Source organism: Lepidochelys kempii, chromosome 6, assembly GCF_965140285.1.
Source record: "Lepidochelys kempii isolate rLepKem1 chromosome 6, rLepKem1.hap1, whole genome shotgun sequence".
NCBI classification, from domain to species: domain Eukaryota; kingdom Metazoa; phylum Chordata; order Testudines; family Cheloniidae; genus Lepidochelys; species Lepidochelys kempii.
The window spans coordinates 8258561-8279000 of record NC_136385.1 but is presented as its reverse complement, the minus strand read 5'-3'; the positions used below and the strand labels follow the sequence as shown (position 1 = coordinate 8279000).

At 43.7% G+C, this 20440-nt stretch overlaps 1 pseudogene; it reads left to right on the top strand.

Moving 5' to 3' along the window:
* The window catches only part of LOC140912897 (up-regulator of cell proliferation pseudogene), an 82662-nt pseudogene extending 64846 nt beyond the window's left edge, over positions 1-17816 (top strand).
* Positions 17817-20440: the final 2624 nt, after the last annotated feature.

The following is a 20440-nucleotide window of genomic DNA, read 5'->3' as shown; positions in this document are numbered from 1 at the left end:
CCATTTTGTGCCTCTTCATCTCTCTCCCTTACCCCTATCCTATCCCCTTCCCCTCCCTGCCCCACTAAGTCCCCTCCTCCACTCCACAATCCTCTCATTGCCCCCCAGAGGCTTCTGTCCCCAGTGCCACCTTGCATTCACTTGCCCCCACATTTTCCCACCCTCTCCCCTGCCCTTACAGTATCTTACCCCTCACATTTTCCCTCTTTCACCCCCTATTTCCCTGAGATCTCCTCAGTCCTCCCCCGCACCTCTCTGAATAGCCTCTTCTCCTCATGAGGATGTCTCCTGCTTCCCACGTTCCTCCCAGTTCCTCAGAGTTACTTGTCCAGCCATTAACCACAGAGTCCAGAAAGTGGCCATTGTCTCTGAGGGCACCCTGGCTTCAGTGTAATGGAAAACTGTGGGAGATGGCAGCCATCTCTATTTGGGGCAGCCTTACTTCCACATGCAAAGCCTGTAGTGAATGATAGTCGTCTCATCCCAGGGCAGTTTGGCATCAATCTCATTTCAAGTAATGGGAGACAGCGATTATTTCTACTATGGGAAATTTCAGGATTTTAAAGCCAGGAATAAGGAGATCCTATTGGACTTTACAAAGACACCATGTAACTCTAAATTCACAATAAGAGTTGGTACCATGGCATACTGGCTAAGTTCACTTACATTGCACTTATCATGGTTCTTACAAGGGCAACCACTGAGCCCCATCATGCACACTTCTCTTTAAGAGGGAATCTGGTTGTGGTCTCTTTTCTGGGTTTTTACTGCCCACTCGGGAAAAGAAGTCTGCCATTTCCATGGGCTGCAGTGAAAGTTACCATCTCATGACCCAGGCATTGATGTCCTTCATAATGTTAAGCAATCGAAGTTGCATGTGGTCAGTGACCAACTGGAAGGGGTTCCCCAGTAGATGATACCTAAGTGCATTGATCGCCTACTTCACCACCAACACCTCCTTTTCTATCGTATTTTCTATCGTTGAATACTTCTGCTCTCAGGGAAACAACTTCCTGCTCAAATAAAGGACTGGACGCTCCTCTCCCTCAGCTTCTTGGGAAAACACTGCTCCCAATCCCATTTCTGACACGTCAGTCTGTAATATGAAGGCTCTGTCAAAGTCTGGGTGGAATAGGATGGGCTCCCTAGTTAGTCGATCCTTCAGTTCCAGGAAGGCTCTCTCACACTCTGCTGACTACTGTATCTTGTGAAGCTGGAAGCTCTTTTTTAGGTCGGGTAAGGGTGACATGAGCGTTGCAAGGTTTGGCACAAAGTAGCAATAGTATCCTTCTAGGCCCAAGACTTGGCTTATCGGCCTTTTTGTCATAAGGGCCGGGCAGTCCCCTATGGCTTGTACTTTATCCAACTAGGGGTGTAGGGTACCTTGGCCCACACTGTACCCCAACTATGTTACCTCTCGCTGCCCAAGATGGCACTTGACTAGGTTGGTGGTGTGCCCGGTTTCCCCTATAGCTTGCAAGATGGTTGTGAGGTGTTGGAGATGTTCTTCCCACATGAGGCTGTCTACAACTATATTGTGTACGTAGGCTGCTGCATATAGGTGGTGAGATTGCAGCAGCCTGTCCGTAAGTCACTGAAATGTGGCTGCGGCCCCACAGAAACCAAAAGGCATGGTGACTAACTGGTACAGTCCAAACGGGGTGTGACCAGCAGTGCGAGGGGAACCCCTCACTGGAAATGCCAATGTCAGGGCAGGCTGCAAAGGGGAGAGCAGATGCTCCCCAGACTGGTGGGTAACACTGAAGTTAAACTCCCCAACCAGTCACAAACTGTGCTTCTAATCCCCCACACTGGTTGCCAAGAAGCAAAAATGAAATCACACAGCCCCTTAATTGCTTTCCAGTCTCTCGCTCCCAATCAACACCTACGTCCAGTACAGTGAGAAGTTATCTAAAAACTCTGCTCACATATACAAAATGTTCTTCTGACCCCAAAGGGTCAGCCATGTCACCAGGCCAGTATAGGTTTGGATACTACCCAAAATACCACTCTGCCAGCCAGGTTTATTATAAAGAAAAAAGAATGAACAAGAAGATAGATGTTAAATGGTAAAGCAGTTACATATATACAAAGATTTGAAAGTCCATATATCAGGCTCCTATCAGTACTTGTGAATTTGCTGGCTTGAATGTCCCTCTGGAACACAACGCCAGCTAGGATGGGTCATTCAGTCCTTTGTTCAGAGCTTCATTTTGTAGCAAAGTTCATCCAGAGATAAGAAGCAGGACTGAAGACAAAATGGAGAAGATGCAGCTGCCTTTTATAGTCTTTTGTCATGCAGCCTGTGCTTCCTTTGTTCCAAACACAAGCTGCCCTACACATGGCTTGAAAGCCTTAGAGTTCTGTCCATAGGCATGCCCCTGCCAGAAAATGACCACATGGTGACAGGGATACTGGAAGATGGGGAGGCCAAGGGGCCATGACCCTCCGCCTTTTTGCCAAGGGCCCAGCCCCCTGCTCCTCTTACTCTGGGAGAAAGAGACTTCTTTTAGTCTTTTTTCTTCACCCTTCTTGGCCAATACCAGATACCATTGTAGGACCCTCTCGTAAAGTTTAGCCTTTTCAGAGTCTGATAAACTGGATCTTTGAAGAATGTCTTTCATCTCTGAATCCAATTGGTGAGGAGGTGTGGTTCTGATATTTTCTTCATCACTAGAGGCATGTTTCATCACTGGAGGCGTGTTTGTTCTAGCTGATGGCTAGGAACGAGGTACAATTTTTCAACCATTTTATTTAAAATGCCTGACAGCAAAGCTCAAGAAAGGTTTGATAAAACCCCTGATCTGTTTTACAATCATCTTTTATTCTTTTGAGGAACAGGTTTTTGTAATTGATCAGTGTTTTACTAATCCCCCATTTTCTTTTTAGCATGCTTACTTGTTAGGGTTTCTGGGGGACTTTTCCTTTTACAGAGTTGAGTGCTATTTCTGAGCTGGCCACTACCAGGTTGTCAGAGGCTGAGCACAGAATAACCTTCCTTTGATGCGGTCTGGCTTTGATGAGGAGTTTCAAAAGAGCTAGGTTTCTGTGTACATGGCTAGACATGCTTATCAGGGGGATGCTTTTTTTTTAAAATGGCTAAGGATTGTTAAAAAAATTACTACTTTTCTGTTTTTTTCAAGGTGTATACATAGGGCCAGTCTGGGGGAGAAATGCTTGTTCTTAACCTGTAGGCTTCGGGTGCTAAAACATTTAAATCCACCAGCAGAAACTTGTGGGCTTTTTGATAGCATCCTCAAAAGCCTCCCAAAAGAATTGTGTTTTCCCAGGGTACGTTTGCCATGCCTGGGTGGTAACTTGCAGTTTATCTCCATGCTTTGAAAGAGAACCATATACTTTGTATTTAAAATAATCATTTGTCTTTTTTCCCCTGGCAAAACACATTTTGCACAATGTACAAAATACTCAGCTTCCTGTGGTGTATGTACTTTGTAAAGGCTTTCTCAATTTCACTGCTTTCAGAAGAAGACTTCTTCAGGTCATCTCTAATAAATATGCCTTGTGAAAAGGAAAAAATACTTTTTTTTCCTTCAAAAATGGTCAACAGTGCCAAATGTGTATGTGTCAACATATGAAACTGGAGGACAAAAGAGGGTGTGGAAACCTGTAAAAATATATGTATTGATGAATCCTATTGAGCTGTATACTACTAATGTCTAGAGTGAAAATATATAAAAAACCCACAACGGGTTTTCACCTCAGTCCCCGGAAAAATCATGGAGCAGGTCCTCAAAGATTCAATCCTGAAGCACTTACATGAGAGGAAAGTGATCAGGAACAGTCAGCATGGATTCACCAAGGGAAGGTCATGCCTGACTAATCTAATCACCTTCTATGATGAGATTACTGGTTCTGTGGATGAAGGGAAAGCAGTGGATGTGTTGTTTCTTGACTTTAGCAAAGCTTTTGACACGGTCTCCCACAGTACTCTTGTCAGCAAGTTAAAGAAGTATGGGCTGGATGAATGCACTATAAGGTGGGTAGAAAGTTGGCTAGATTGTCGGGCTCAACGGGTAGTGATCAATGGCTCCATGTCTAGTTGGCAGCCGGTGTCAAGTGGAGTGCCCCAGGGGTCAGTCCTGGGGCCGGTTTTTTTCAATATCTTCATAAATGATCTGGAGGATGGTGTGGATTGCACTCTCAGCAAATTTGCGGATGATACTAAACTGGGAGGAGTGGTAGATATGCTGGAGGGCAGGGATAGGATACAGAGGGACCTAGACAAATTGGAGGATTGGGCCAAAAGAAATCTGATGAGGTTCAATAAGGATAAGTGCAGGGTCCTGCACTTAGGACGGAAGAACCCAATGCACAGCTACAGACTAGGGACCGAATGGCTAGGCAGCAGTTCTGCGGAAAAGGACCTAAGGATGACAGTGGACGAGAAGCTGGATATGAGTCAGCAGTTTGCCCTTGTTGCCAAGAAGGCCAATGGCATTTTGGGATGTATAAGTAGGGGCATAGCGAGCAGATCAAGGGACGTGATCGTCCCCCTCTATTCGACATTGGTGAGGCCTCATCTGGAGTACTGTGTCCAGTTTTGGGCCCCACACTACAAGAAGGATGTGGATAAATTGGAGAGAGTCCAGCGAAGGGCAACAAAAATGATTAGGGGTCTGGAACACATGACTTATGAGGAGAGGCTGAGGGAACTGGGATTGTTTAGCCTGCAGAAGAGAAGAATGAGGGGGGATTTGATAGCTGCTTTCAACTACCTGAGAGGTGGTTCCAGAGAGGATGGTTCTAGACTATTCTCAGTGGTAGAAGAGGACAGGAGAAGGAGTAATGGTCTCAAGTTGCAGTGGGGGAGGTTTAGGTTGGATATTAGGAAAAACTTTTTCACTCGGAGGGTGGTGAAACACTGGAATGCGTTCCCTTTGGAGGTGGTAGAATCTCCTTCCTTAGAAGTTTTCACGGTCAGGCTTGACAAAGCCCTGGCTGGGATGATTTAATTGGGGATTGGTCCTGCTTTGAGCAGGGGGTTGGACTAGATGACCTCCTGAGGTCCCTTCCAACCCTGATATTCTATGATTCTATGATTCTATGAACGTGTGATTGATGACACCATCAGAATCTGCAGGTCCTCATTAGAGCTGCATGGCCCAGTCCCCCTCAGCTGAGTTTCTGGGTTGTCTCCATAGTTTCTCTCCTCCCCAAGCTCATGTGACTCAAGAGGGGGGATGGAACTGCATGGACTTGAGGACTGAGGAAAGGTACCATAATGTGCCTAAATAAGCCAACTACCATCAGTTCGCAATTTCAGTAACTGATTTACTGCACACTGGAAAGGCCAGAAATAATGTATTGAGGTTGAGCTGCTAAAAGCATGTTCTCCATCTGTTGATTTGAACCCATCACTTTCCTCTTTGAATCCCTCTGCTCACTCCTCATCTGATATTCAATCAGATTTAAATTATTGGTCACCTTTTCAAGGAAACTCTGTCTCCTACCTAGATGAGCTTTACCTTGTAAAGAATTCCATTTCATTGTGGCAGAGAAGAGTAAATGTTGACCACAGTCTTTGTCCTGTAGCATTAGTGGATTTTGTAGATACACTAGGCCAAGGCCATTGAGCACCTTGAAGATAAAGACCAAGATTTTGAACTTGAATGCTACTGCATTTCAACCCTTGGAGTGTTCACTTGGTGCATGGGGAATGGGATTTTTTTAATCATGAGGCATTTGTGTTTCATCAAAGAAGAAAATCTTCTACAAAGGAACAGCTGTTGTGAAATCAGGTTTTCGCCAAACGTTACTCCTGGAGGAATTCTGTACTACTGTAGGCATGCATAATTAATGAGCCATGCATATCTTTAATTTTTTGTGTAGAAAAAAAAAGCTTCTGCCACAATGTTGCTGCATTCCACCTTTTGCCCACCAGAGGGCACTGTGTCACAAGAACAGCAGCAGATACCCGCAGAAAATAATAATTACCACTGGCGGGGGGGGGGGGGCACAGGAGAAAACCTTTTCTAGTGATAAGCAAGGTGGGCCATTTCCAGAAGTTATCAAGAAAGGTTTTCTTCTCCCCACCCTCCGCCCCCACTCTCCTGCTGCTAATAGCTCATCTTAAGTGAGTGTGTATGATAACACCCATTTTTTTCATGTTCTGTGTGTACATAAATCTCCTCACTGTATTTTCCACTGAATGCATCCAATGAAGTGAGCTGTAGCTCACGAAAGCTTACGCTCAAATAAATTGGTTAGTCTCTAAGGTGCCAGAAGGACTCCTTTTCTTTTTGCGAATACAGAATAACACGGCTGCTACTCTGAAACCTGTCAATATTCCTAGAGATTATTCTCAGATTTCTGACAAGCGTAGGGTTGTCTGCAGCGTAGTTGTAGCTGGGTAGATCCCAGGATATTGGAAAGCCAATGTGGGTGAGGTAATATCTTTTCTTAGACCAACTTCTGTTGGTGAGAGTGACAAGCTTTTGAGCCACAAAGAGCTCTTCTTCAGGTTTGGGAACATTACTCCCAATGTCAGAGCAAAATGCAAGATGGAACAGATTATTTAGCATAATTTGTTAGCACATATTGTAAGGGACCATTCAAAGTATAATGGGCCATTAGCACCGCTGCAAACATAGGAAAAAAAGAAGGGGTTAGTGGATTACAGATTGTTTTAATAAACCATAAATCTAGTGTCTCTGTTCAATCCATGATGTCCATAATCCATGATTTGGTGTCCAGCAGAGTAATGAATGTAAGCTCCCTGGTTCTTCTTTTGAAAATGCTGTGCAAGTTGCCTTTGAGGATTGGGTCTGATAGGTCAGATATAGAGGATTACTTTATGAAAAGTGTTCACCCACAGGTGATAGGGTGTTTTTGTCTTTTATCATTTTCCTGTGTATATTCATTTGAGTTTATAATGCTTATCTGTTTCATCCATATAATCATTATTCAGGCATTTAGTGCACTGGATGAAGTGTGCTACATGTGATAGGCATGTATAAGATCCTGGGATCTTGAAAGGTGTTTTGTGTGGAATGTCAGGAATCAATCAGTGTCAGGAATCAATCAATAGGAACACAGCACTTCTGTCTGATCAAGGATTAAATGCAAGTAAGTATGTTCTTATCTAACACTGCAGTTTATTAGATTTAAGCATACAGAGACATAAGCAATAGGTTTAGAACATCCCAGATCTTTTCCCTAAGATCTGGAATGGTATTGAGTAACAGCAGGTTTGCAGTGGCCAGTTGCTCACCCACCAGGGAGAAAGGGTGTCAGAAAAAAGTGTCTCAAGATGGCTTCAGAGGACTGCTCCACAATATACTCTATTAGCTAATCTTTTATAACTAACTTCTACAAAACACATAGGTCATAATGACCCCAACTGGATCATCTCTTTTCTAACTTTCAGTCAACTTTTCATATCAGAGGTGCCTAGATTCAAAGTTTTCCAACCACCAAGGTTTTCAGTCTCAGTTGTTTACTTGTCTGTCCCCTCCTCCCATTCTGATTAGCAAAAAAACTATCAACTAGATATGACCTCGCTTCTAAAAGCCTGTCTCCAAATTAACCCTTAACTATGTGGTGTTCTATTTCATTAATTCCTATTGGCAGAATGCACATAATATGGTTGCAATTAGTTTGATCACATAATGGGGTATACATATCCCTCAAACCAGGGCAACAATGAGTTTCAAGAGATTGTTCGAAGACCAGAAGAGATGATTCTTGAAATATTTCTTTCATGATGGGGTACCCATCGAGTATGGGGTGTAGTTGTTTACACCCATTGGTGGTTACACTAGCTTTACTGTATGGGTTCCAGTGTGGGGTGGTAGGTGACAAATAGGGGTATGCAGTCAGAAGGGGGTTTATTTCTGTATTGAAGCAGGTTCTCCTGGGGTATTTGTGTGGCCTGTTGCATGATGCAATCTACTTCTCTGATGAAGTGTCCTTGTTTGGTGAAGGTGGTTTTAAGTGACAATACTGGGTCAGGCCAAAGTCCATCTAGCTCAGTATTCTGTCTTCTGACAGAGGCCAATGCCAGGTGCTTCAGAAGGAATGAATAAAAAAGGTAATCATCAAGTGATCCATCCCCTGTCACCCATTCCCAACTTCTGGCAAAGAGAGGTTAGGGACACCATCCCTGCCCATCCTGGCTCATAGCCATTGATGGACCTATCTTCCATCAATTTACCTAGGTCTTTTTTGACCACTGTTATAGTTTTGGCCTTCACAATATCGACAACAAGTGTGTTAAGCTAGGGATAGTCAATAGGCGGACCATGGGCCAAATCTGGAATGCGAGATGCTTTTGAATGGACCCCACAATGTTTTTATTTGTTTATTATCATTATGGGTTTTTAAACATTTTTTTTCTTGGAGTCTGGACCTTGACTATATCTTGACCAAGAAATTTAGACCTTGACAAAAATAGGCTATCCCTTCATTAAGGTATATATCACTTACTTTCTCCTCAGAGCACATTCTGTGGTATCTGAGTGCCTGGCTGTCAATAACATATTTCTTGGTATGGTTGGGGTGGTTACTAGATCTATGAAGGTAGGTGTGGTGATCCATGGGTTTCTTCTATATGGTTGTCTGTAGGGTTCCATTGATGAAGCTGATTGTGGTGTCCAGAAGTTGATGCTAGTGTGGGAAAGCTCCAGAGAGAGTTTAATGGATGGGTGGTGGTTGTTGAAGTTGTGGTGGAAGTCTGAGGGAGTTTAAGCTGTCTTCCCATAGGATGAAAATTTCTCAGGTATATCACTGGTTTCATGATGCACTTCTCCAGAAATTCTTCTTCAGGATGACCCATGAAGAGGTTAGCATATTGGGGAGCCATCCTAGTACCCCTGGCTGTTCTCATGCTTTGGACAAAATGTTTATTGCTGAAGGTAATTCTATGACAGGCGAGGATGAACTGGATGAGTTTGGCTATGTGTTTGGGATGGATAATTGATGGTTGTCCACTGTCTTTTAAATATTTGGGGCAGGCAGCTATCCTGTCATTCTGAGGGATATTGGTGTATAGGAAAGTGACATCCATGGCGGCAAGGATGGTATTCTGAGGAAGGTTGTTAATACTGTGGAGTAGAGTAGGGCTCAAATGTACTTGAGCCATCCAGCTACTGTGAGAGTGGACTGTCTGGAAAGACTCTTGCCTAGGCTCACAGCACATGCACGTTTCAATCTCTTTGGCTCATGAGTGTTTGCACGCAGTGTTCTAGAAAGCCAAAGGTTTCCTTTAATAGATGTTTTCAGTATTGCTTCCTCAAACGGGCAGTCAGTGCCACACACTGGCTGAAATAAATGCTGAGTGACTGAGATCAAGTAGGGGATGTTGAGCTCTGTGGTGCACAATCCCCTCCATTGTAAGACTGCTGATTTTGCAAAATGCTGTGTTTTTGACGAGCTGTGTCTGGGGAACTCCTTGCTCAAATGACCCTGAAATTTGGGTCACTAACCCTATCCTGTTCCCCCATGAGACAACAAATTTCAAGATAGTCCAAGTAAGCATAGAGATCTTACAGCACTAAGAAGAAATAACATTTAAGTAGAAAGGGCTTCTCAACCTAAACTAAAGCAGAGCTGGTGCTTCATTATAGAATCATAGGACTGGAAGGGACCTTGAGAGGTCATCAAGTCCAGTCCCCTGCCCTCATGGCAGGACCAAGCACCATCTAGACCACCCCTGACAGGTGTTTGTCTAACCTGCTCTTAAAAATCTCCAATGATGGAGATTCCACAACCTCCCTAGCCAATTTATTCCAGTGCTTAACCACCCTGACAGTTCGGGCATTAGGAAAAAATTCCTATCAAAACTTCCCTTGCTGCAATTTAAGCCAATTGCTTCTTGTCCAATCATCAGAGGATAGGAAAATAATGTTTCTTCCTCCTTCTTATAACAACCTTTTAGGTACTTGAAAACGGTTATCATGTCCCTTCTCAGTCTTCTCTTTTCCAGACTAAACAAACCCAAGTTTTTCAATCTTCCCTCATAGGTCATGCTTTCTAGATCTTGAATCATTTTTGTTGCTCTTCTCTGGACTTTTTCCAGTTTGTCCACATCTTTACTGAAATGTGGCACCCAGAACTGGACACAATACTCCAGCTGAGGCATAATCAACGTGGACTGGAGCAGAAGAATTACTTTGCATGTCTTGCTTACAACACTCCTGCTAATACATCCCAGAATGATGTTTGGTTTTTTTGCAACAGTCTTACACTGTTAACTCATATTTAGCTTGTGGTCCACTCTGACCTCTAGATCCCTTTTTTGCAGTAATCCTTCCCAGGCAGTCATTTTCCATTTTGTACATGTCCAACTGATTGTTCCTTCCTAAGTGGAATATTTTGCATTTGTTCTTATTGAATTTCGTCCTAGTTACCTCAGACCATTTCTCCAGTTTGTCCAGCTCTTTTTCAATCATAATCCTATCCTCCAAAGCACTTGCAACTCCTCCCACCTTGGTATCGTCTGCAAATTGTATAAGTGTACTCTCTATGCCATTATCTAAATCATTGATGACTATATTGAACAGAACTAGACCCAGAACTGATCCTTGCAGAAGCCCACTCGTTGTGCCCTTCCAGCATGACTGTGAGCCATTGAGAACTACTCTGGGAATGGTTATCCAACCAGTTATGCACCTACCTTATAATAGCTCCATCTTGGTTGTATTTTCCTAGTTTTTTAATGAGAAGGTCATTTGAGACTATATCAGATGCCTTACTAAAGTCTCGATATACCACATCTACTGCTTCCCCCCATCCACACGGCCGTCACCCTGTCAAAGAAAACTATCGGGTCGGTTTGATATGATTTGTTCTTGACAAATCCATGCTGACTATTACATATCGCCTTATTATCTTCTAGATGTTTGCAAATTGATTCCTTCATTATTTGCTCCATTATCTTTCCGGGTCCAGAAGTTAAGCTGACTGGTCTGTAATTCCCTGGGTTGTCCTTATTTCCCTTTTTATAGTTAGGCACTATATGTGCCCTTTTCCAGTCTTCTGGAATATCACCCGTCTTCCATGACTTTTCAAAGATAATAGCTAATGGCTCAGATATCTCCTCAGTCAGCTCCTTGTGTATTCTAGGATGCACTTCATTGGGCTCAAGTGACTTGAAGACATCTCACTTGTCTAAGTAATTTTCAACTTACTCTTTCCTGTTTTGAACCTACCCCATTTTCACTGGTGTTCACTATGTTAGGCGTCCAATCGCCACCAACCTTCTTGGTGAAAACCGAAACAAAGAAGTCATTAAGCACGTCTGCCATTTCCACATTTTCTGTTATTGCTTTTTTGTCTTCTTTGAGTAATGGGCCTACTCTGTCCTTGGTCTTCCTCTTGCTTCTAATGTATTTGTAGAATGTTTTCTTGTTACCCTTTATGTCCCTAGCTTGTTTGATTTCCTTTTGTGCCTTGTCCTTTCTAATTTTGCCCCTTCATTCTTGTGTTGTTTGTTTGTATTCATCCTTTGTAATCTGACCTACTTTCCACTTTTTGTAGGACTCTTTTTTTTTATTTTTAGATCATGGAAGATCTCCTGGTTAAGCCAGGGTGGTCTCTTGCCACTCTTCCTATCTTTCCTGTGCAGTGGAATAGTTTGCTCTTGTGACCTTAATAATGTCTCTATAACACATAATAAATGGGTTAATTGTTTATCAGGTCCAAATACCCTAACACTGCACTGGAGACATTACCGTACCAGGACTGGCCTGGAGGTGTCTTAGCATTAGCTCCCTATGTTGCAATGTGGGTAAATTTGCTTTGTAAGTAATAAGAAAAGGAGGACTTGTGGCACCTTAGAGACTAACCAATTTATTAGAGCATAAGCTTTCGTGAGCTACAGCTCACTTCGTCGGATGCATAGAATGAAAAATACAGTGGGGAGATTTTATATACAGAGAGAACATGAAACAATGGGTGTTACCATACACACTGTAACGAGAGTGATCAGGAAAGGTGAGCTATTACCAGTTTTGTTTTGTTTTGATGATAGTTATTTTCTATATTTTGGCTGGCGTAATGCCCCAGTGAAAGTCCCCAGAGCAGGGGGCAGCTGGCCCGCGCCGGACGCTTGGAGAGAAGTGAAAAAACCAGTGGTATAGTGACTGAACCGTGACAGCATCACTTTGGCTGAAGACAGGTTCTAGGTAATGCATAGTCATGGATCCCGAGGACAGCTAGCAGACTAGCATTGGTGGCGTAGCAGTTAGCATGGCTGCTTTCCAAGCAGTCTGTCTGGGTTCAGTGCCAAACAAGCATGATGTTTTCCTCAGCTCTTCCCCTGCTTTTACCCCAGCAAAGCAGTGTTGCCAAGCTGAGAGAGGAGAGGTAACCTTTGTAAGTAATGACAGTCCTCACAGCTCCCCAAAAGGACAGAGGAAGTAGCGTGAGTGAAGGGACTGATTTGGTCGCTGGGACGTAAGCAAAGCCACAGTGCTGTTAGCTACACCTGTAAAAGACATGTCCCAGCAAAGAGATGGAGGAAGATATGAAGAAAATCAAAAATAAGTCTTCCCAGAAGGCGTAATCTGCACTGACTGCTGAAAGGGAAATAAAGGGTCAGATCCTCCGGATGAGCCATTGATGCCCAGCACAGCTCAGGGTGACGGGTGTAGGCTACCATCACAGCCGCCTGATCCTCAGACTGCCAGGCACCAGTCTGATCCTGAGCAGCAGCTTAGAGCAGCCAAGGGATCATTCCAGCTTCTGGGATCACCACAGAGACAGGGTCCTGAGTCTATGCCCCCTCCTCCAGTAGCTGTGAGCTGGGATGTCATAGAGCTGGTTATACTGGAAGATTTTCTAGGAAATTCTCAGTTGGCCACTTAAGCCATTTTAAAGTGGACTCTGCACTGCGCTGAGGATAAGGATTGGGATCAAAACATGCAAACCAACCTAGTGGAGTTCAAAGTGGGCCAGAACTATGTTTTATTTGCATGGAAGTAATCCCATTGGCTTCATTTTTGTTATACCAATATAAGTAAGAGAAGAATTGAACCCAGGATGTATAAGTCATCTGTTACTTACTGGGTACTGCTTTTCTTTAAATTACAAACATCAGGCTGTCTATGGAATGAGTAAACTGTATATAAAGTCACCATTTTCTACTCTGAAATTTTGGTTTGTTTTAACTTCCTTCTGCAGAAAGAAGTAAAGCATTTCAAGATGTTCTGTCCAGATTAAACCTGGAGAAGCACAGAAGCATCAAGATCAGGCTGAGGGATGTTTTGGAGATCTGCCCAGAAAGCATCAAGAACAGGATTCCAGAGGCATTAGGTGATTTACCTTGGCATTTCCTGAGGAAGGTCATGTCTCTGAATGGTACAGCCAGAAATACAAGCATTGAGCACAAGGCTCCTGCAGAAGAAATGGATGATTATGAGGAGAAACTGCATACTGATGGCACTTTCTCTTTTAGTGACACTGAGATGAAAGTTTCTCTGCAATCTCTTGATGTTCTTTGTGCTGTTCTGCTTTGCTCATTTTCCTACAGCAGGAGATCCTGTCCAAAATGTCCATGTGCCAGTTGCCCTCCCTCTGCTGCTACCCGCCCTCAACACCCCCAAGGGCACCCTACTACTGTGGGCCATGAGGGACATTGTGAGGAAGTGGAGGCCACACTCCCTGGCAGAGAGCAGAGGGTTCAGAGAGGAGAGCCTGGTGCTCACAGAAATGCCAACGATTTCTTTTCTGCGGATGGGGAGCTGCAGCTTCTCCAAGTCCCAACTCCTCAATGAGGTTCTCAGCCCCTCCCAGCAGCACCACGATTTCTTTATCCATCGGGACATGGAGTCTGGGAACGGAACTCCAGGGGGGACGGAAAATTCTGATCTTTTTCCCTGAACCCATTGCAGTTACAAATCTGCATGGAGACATTGAGTCCCACTGGCTACAGTTTAGCTTTTTAACAGAGGTCTCCTCCGCAGTGTTCATAGTTACCGAGAGCATCGGTGAGAGAGAATACGAGCTGTTATCATCTCTGAAAAAATCCAGCTCTAAATATTACTTCATCCTCAACTGCAAGAATAAGAAACCCAAAGAAACTCTGGGATTTCTTAATAAGTTGTTCTCAGTGTTGAAACTGAGCAAATCACAGGTACTGGTGAAAGATAGTACCATGAATAATGCAGGATTTGTGAAAAAGGTGAAGTCCACCATAGGAACCATAGTGAATTCATCTCCGAAGACAGTGAGTTTGGAAGCCATGGCTGTGACGGCACGTGACCTAGGAATCCAGGTGGATGAGGAGTGTCAGGCATGTCAGTGTGCGAGGAAATATACTGAAGAAATCACTGCAGAAATAAGAGATGGGGCAAAATTCAAAAGGGAAATGCTGAGCCTGCAAGGAGACCCATGGAAAAACTTGGCTAAATTGGAAAAAGAGATGTGCCAAATGAAAAGGCAAGGGGACATGGCCACTGAAGACTATAAATCTGCGCTGAAACAGAAATGGTTAGAGATACGTAGACAGCGGAATCAGTGTGACCGTACTAATGGTTTGACTAAGTCTATCAATGGAATAGTACCGTTAAATCCAGTGGAGAAACCTTACTTTCTGAAATGGATGAAATTTAGCCTGGATAATATTGCTAGGGGGAATCTTTCTGAAATGCGGGGAGACTATAAAGAGAAATGTGAAACTCCAGGAGTGGACCGAAAACAGCTGGAGGAATTAGATAAATTAATATCTGATAGTTCCTTGGGGGTGGAGCATTTCATGCATGAGTTGGGGGCAGTTCTATGACGCTGAATGCTCAATGGTTAAAGAAGGGAAAATGGAAGAAGGCCAAAGACAATTCTCCCATCTCCCATGCATAGCAGCTGACCTGATGCTGGAAGGGTTTCCTGTGGAGCTGATCGATGGAGATGCCTCCAACATCCCCATGAGCTGGGTAGTAGATGTTCTAACTCATCTCCATATCAGACTAGGGGGTAGATCCAGAATGGTGCTTATAACAGTGCTGGGAGTGCAGAGCACTGGGAAATCCACTCTTCTCAACACCTTGTTCGGCCTGCAGTTTGCAGTGAGTAGCGATCGATGTACGCGAGGAGCGTTCATGACACTCATTAAAGTTACAGAAGCTGTTCAGGAGCTGCTTGGCTGTGATTTCATCCTGGTGATAGACACTGAAGGTCTGAAGGCCCCTGAACAAACAGCACTGGAAGACAGTTATCAACATGACAATGAGCTGGCCACCCTGGTGATTAGACTGAGTGACATCACCATCGTTAACATGGCCATGGAGAATGCCACAGAAATGAAGGATGTTCTGCAAATTGTGGTCCATGCATTTCTCAGAATGGAGGAAATAGGACAACAGCCAAACTGCCAGTTTGTGCACCAGAATGTCAGTGATGTGTCTGCTCATGATCAAAACATGAGGGACAGGAAACACCTCCTGGAGCAGCTGAATGAAATGACCAAAGCTGCAGCAAGGATGGAAAAGCAAAGCAGGGAAATGGCATTTTCTGATATTATGGAGTATGACCCAGAAAAACACAATTGGTACATGCCTGGCTTGTGGCATGGAGTCCCTCCCATGGCTCCCGTAAACACTGGATACAGTGAGAGTGTGTGTGAGCTAAAGAAATACCTGTTTGAATTCATAGAGAACTGTTCACGGAAAAGAGCTGGAAAGGATATTCCTGATTTTATTGTATGGTTGAAGAGCCTGTGGAAGTCAGTGAAACATAAGAACTTCATCTTTAGGCTTCAGCTACACGGCTGTTTCTAAAGCTATCACCAGCTGTCTGTGAAGTATTCTGAATGGGAATGGGGTTTCCGCAAGGAGATGTATCTCTGGATATCTGTAAAAGAAACTTTTATCCAGAATCAGCTGCCAGATACAGTAGAGGGTCATCTCTTTCACAGTTTAAAAATGGAACCACAAGGGAAGCTACAGCAGGGAGAACAGAAGCTCTTGAATAACTTAGAACAGTATTTTAAAAGTGAAGCTCCAAATTTGAACCTGATAGAAAAGTACAGAGAAGATTTCAAAAGGAGCGCAAATAGCCTCAAAAGAGAACTTGAAAATTCTTCAACCAGTAACTGTAAGGAAGCAATTCGAATACGAAGAGGACAGCACAAGATAGACAATATCCAGTCTGAGTACAAGCAGAAAATTGAAGGGGAAGTTGACAAACTCTTGTCTGAATACCGAAACAGAGAAGATAAATTAGACCATGAGAAACTGAAAAAAGAATTTGAAACCATGTGGCGAGAAACCTTGTCAGAGTTAACGCTCTGTACTTTACAGAAACGTCAAGTTGTTCAAGATATGGATCTCCAGCTGAGAAAGGATCTGAAGCACAGAGGGGGTGCTGTCAGACAGATACTGCAACAAGGAAAAAGCCTGCTGGATTATAGAATGAAGTCTTTCCCAATGAAGAAGGAATACTTAAACCTAAAATGGACCAGAGCAGTTGTAGAATACTTCTCACAGGAATGTTACTGTAAAACTGAAGAGCTTGCTCTATCTTTAATGACTGAATGCAAGAAATACATTGAAGAAAAAGTTAAATCCAAAACAGACTATGATGAAACCTATTGCAGAGAACTGCTGCATATGGTTAATGAGAGGTTAAAAGAGGAGGATATTGAGAAACTTCACACTTCTCCTTTGTTTGAAGTTGACCTGAAGCGTCACGTTTTGGTGGAAGTGGCTTGGGCATTTCAGAAGATGCATGAAGATTTTATCAAAGAAAACGATCCTCAGCAACGTCTGGAGAAGCTGAAACCTCATTATTTCTCCATATTTACTGATCTCTATTTGGAAAAGAAGGAAAGCCAAACGAGGGCGAGGAATTTCTGTGATCAGTTTCTCAAACCTGCCCTGGTGGGTTATGTCAACAAAAGGCTCGGACTAGAAATAGTTGACAATATTCTCAGCAGTGAACAGGCCCTTGAATACGCCAGCCGAAGCTTCTTTCAGTTCTTTTTGCTAAAGAAGCTGCTGGAAGAGATGAACTTTGACAACTATGTGAAATAGATAAGTAACTATGAAGAGTTTGTCAAATCCTGGATACAGAGATGTCTGATAGACCACTATGGAGGGAAGGCAAGTTTGAGAGATTTGGAGAAAGGGATTCTATCCAGAATAATAAATAAAATCAAGGGAGTTCTGAAAAACTCCATAAATAAAAACAATAACACAGTTTCTGCCTTTTTAGACAGCTTTTGCAAAGAGCTGCAGCAGGACCTGGTCATTTCCAGCAATATCTTAGTTGGAGTCCAGTTTAAAACCACAGCAAAAATTGAGCAGCTTTCTGGTAACATTGAAATCTTCCTTCTGGAGCTGGAACAACAAATCTTAACCCAGTTTAATCATTTGGAACTTGAGACCAAACTCTCCAGCCTGTCAGTGAAACCTCAGGATGAGATCTTCAAGCGAGTGTTTGGCTGTGGGAAGCAGTGTCCGTTCTGTGAAGCCCCCTGTGAAGCAGGAGGCACTGACCATAAAGAGCATTTTGTATCAGTCCATCGACCCAAAGGGTTAGGGAACTTCAGGGATTGTGATTCACAAAAGCTTGAGCATTCCATATGCTCCTCTGATGTGGTCTCCAATCGTGAATTCCGAACTGCAGCCGCAGATGGGAAATTTCATTCCTACAAAGATAACCGCCATTACTACCCAGACTGGCACATTCAGCCTGGTCCCAATATTGATGCTTCTGATTTCTGGAAATTTGTTTTCAAATCATTCAATGACCAGTTAGCTAGAGCGTATGGTGCTAAAGCAGCAGAACTTCCAGGAGACTGGAAAAATATAACTAAAGAGCAGGCACTGAAGAGCCTAAAGGAAGCGTTTTACATGAAATAATAGACATGCCAAGAGTGTCTTTAAATAGGATACACTTCAACAAAACAAAACCCTTAATTTTAAAAAACGGAATATGAACAAATCTGACAGCCTGTACCGTTTTTTAAAATTGAAAACTAAAAAAAAATCAATTGCAGGTCACATCTTCCAGTTAGTGCAAGGCTGCTGCACAGGAACAGCCATACCAAAGCAAACTGATAGTCCGTGTATCCCTGTGTCCTTGCTGAACCAGAATAACAGCCCATCTAGCCTGGTAACCCCACCTCTCTGCAGTACTGGATCAGACCAATCACCCATATAGCCTAGTATCCCACATCCTTGCTGTATTGGATCAGACCTAAAGGCCATCTAGCTCTGTATCTCATCTCCCTGCTGTACTGGATCAAACCAGTGATCCATCCTGTCTCTGACAGTGGCTATTACAAGATGTCTCAGTGGGAGGTGCAAGAAACCATCTAATGGAAATTGTATAGAAACATGTTTAGAGGAGAAGCTTCTTCCTAACATAACTATGTAAACAGGGTCCGAATGAGTTCTCCCATGACAGCTAGCTGGGAGCGGGAGAGACTTTAGGAGCAAATTGTATTTACATGAACTCACCTACTCTGCCTAGATATCCATCAGATATAGAGGTGTTGCTCAAAGTGATCAATATTGACTTGTGTTGGGTTACAGATCACTTTAGTACGGAATGAAGGGGTAGTGAAATGTTGTTGTCAGTGTTGTTGCATTTATTGTATAAGTAAAGGGGAGCAGAATTGTGCTTAACCTGTCTCAAATGAGGGGTCACCCTCAGCTGAAAGGACTCATTAAGCCAGGTGCTGGAATGCCTGACTCCTGTGAAAGTAAGAGGGGTGAGGAGAGGTATCTCTGCCAGGAGGAATGAACTCTCCCTAAGGGTCCCTGGTCTGGTTTAACCTGTTCTTCCCCACTGTTCAGAAGATAGGGCCTTTTGTTATTTTAAGTGCTCAAAAGAGCTGACAATTACTTGTGGCAGGACAGCATTTCTGCCCAGCCTAATAGCTGAAAATCACTAAGGACTTGGCTACACTTGTGAGTTAGAGTGCATTAAAAGCAGCCCCGGGCACCCTAACTCACGACCCATCCACACTGGCAAGGCACATAGAGCGCCCGGACTCAGCAGCGGGAGTGCCCCTGCTAATCCACCTCCACCAGAAGCATAACGCTTGGTGCGTCTCGGCTGAAATGCCCCAGCATCAGTGTGAACGAGGTGTTGCATTACTGCGCTCTGATTGGCCTCCGGAAACGTCCCCTAATCCACTTAAGTCAAGTGGCCACTCTTGTCATTGTTTGGAATCGGCTGTAGGAATGCGGATATGTCCTTTCCAAGCTCCGTTTCTGACAGCTGGCATGCTTATCTGCTCTGGGACAAAGCAAACCATTACTGTGGAATGCTGCTTGAGAGGCAGGAGGAGGGGAGTCTGCTGCTGTCTGAACTTACAAGACAGCATGCTGACATGCTCTCAGCCCCCCCAAAACCCACTCTCTCTCCGCCCACATACACACAACACACTCCCTGTCACACTCCACCCAACCCCACCCCATTTGAAAAGCATGTTGCAGCCACTTGCATGCTGGGATAGCTACCACAATACACTGCTCTCTGTGGCCATTGCAAGAGTTGCCGTTGTGCTGGCATTGTGAACACACAGCAGCGCTTTCCCTGCAGCGCTCTCTGAGGGGCACTGCAGCTCCTGGCGCTGTACATCTGACAGTGTAGACATAGCCTAAGTTACATCAGTGAAACTTTCTTTATTCAACACAAGGGCAGATTCAGGACCTGAGTATTACATAGTAGGAAGTAATTACTTTAGAATAGGCTGTAAACACAGATAAATGATTGGCATGTATGTTGAGTTTTTAAACTGAGTCTCTCCCCCCAAATAAGAATCCGTTGAAGACAATTAAACTGCTATATTTAGAGCATGACTATCATTTACTCTCCCTATTGTGCAATAAGAAATTAGTGTTCTTGTTTTAATGTAATCACGCATAAGAAGCAACAGAAAACCATTTACAGTTAAACAAAATAAACTTGGGAACGGACTTTTTTGTGGTGGCTTATTTATTTTGAAATGTTGCCTTGAAACTTTTTGTTTTATTTAGCCCTGAGAGGAAGGATAGTGGGTGAGGTCAGCAAACATTTCAGGAGATGTGATGCTTCCAAAGTACAAACCCAAGATCCCAAGCGATACAGGACCCCTTAACATTTAAATGAGCCCTTCTGAGAGGCCTGATGCTGATAAGAATGACTGACCTCATGAAAAATGGGCTTTGTTTTCTCACTTAAACAGTGAGAAAATTTCATGGAGCCCTGAGCTCTCACTCAGGTGGAGACCCAATGTGGCACAAGTTAGTAACCGCTGTGGTGGGATAGGCAGGGCCACCTGTGGAGTCAATGGAGCAACCCCCAGGTGAAGCAGTTAAACCACAACCCAAAGACTGGATTTTCCACAGTTACAAGGGAAATTAGATAACTATACACACACACACACAAACAGACTGAAATATGTAGGGTTAGAAATCCCCAGTAACAACATTGATGGCCCAAACTCTCTGCAGTGACCCCAACTCATGACACTCCCTCTCTGTGTCCCTTCTCG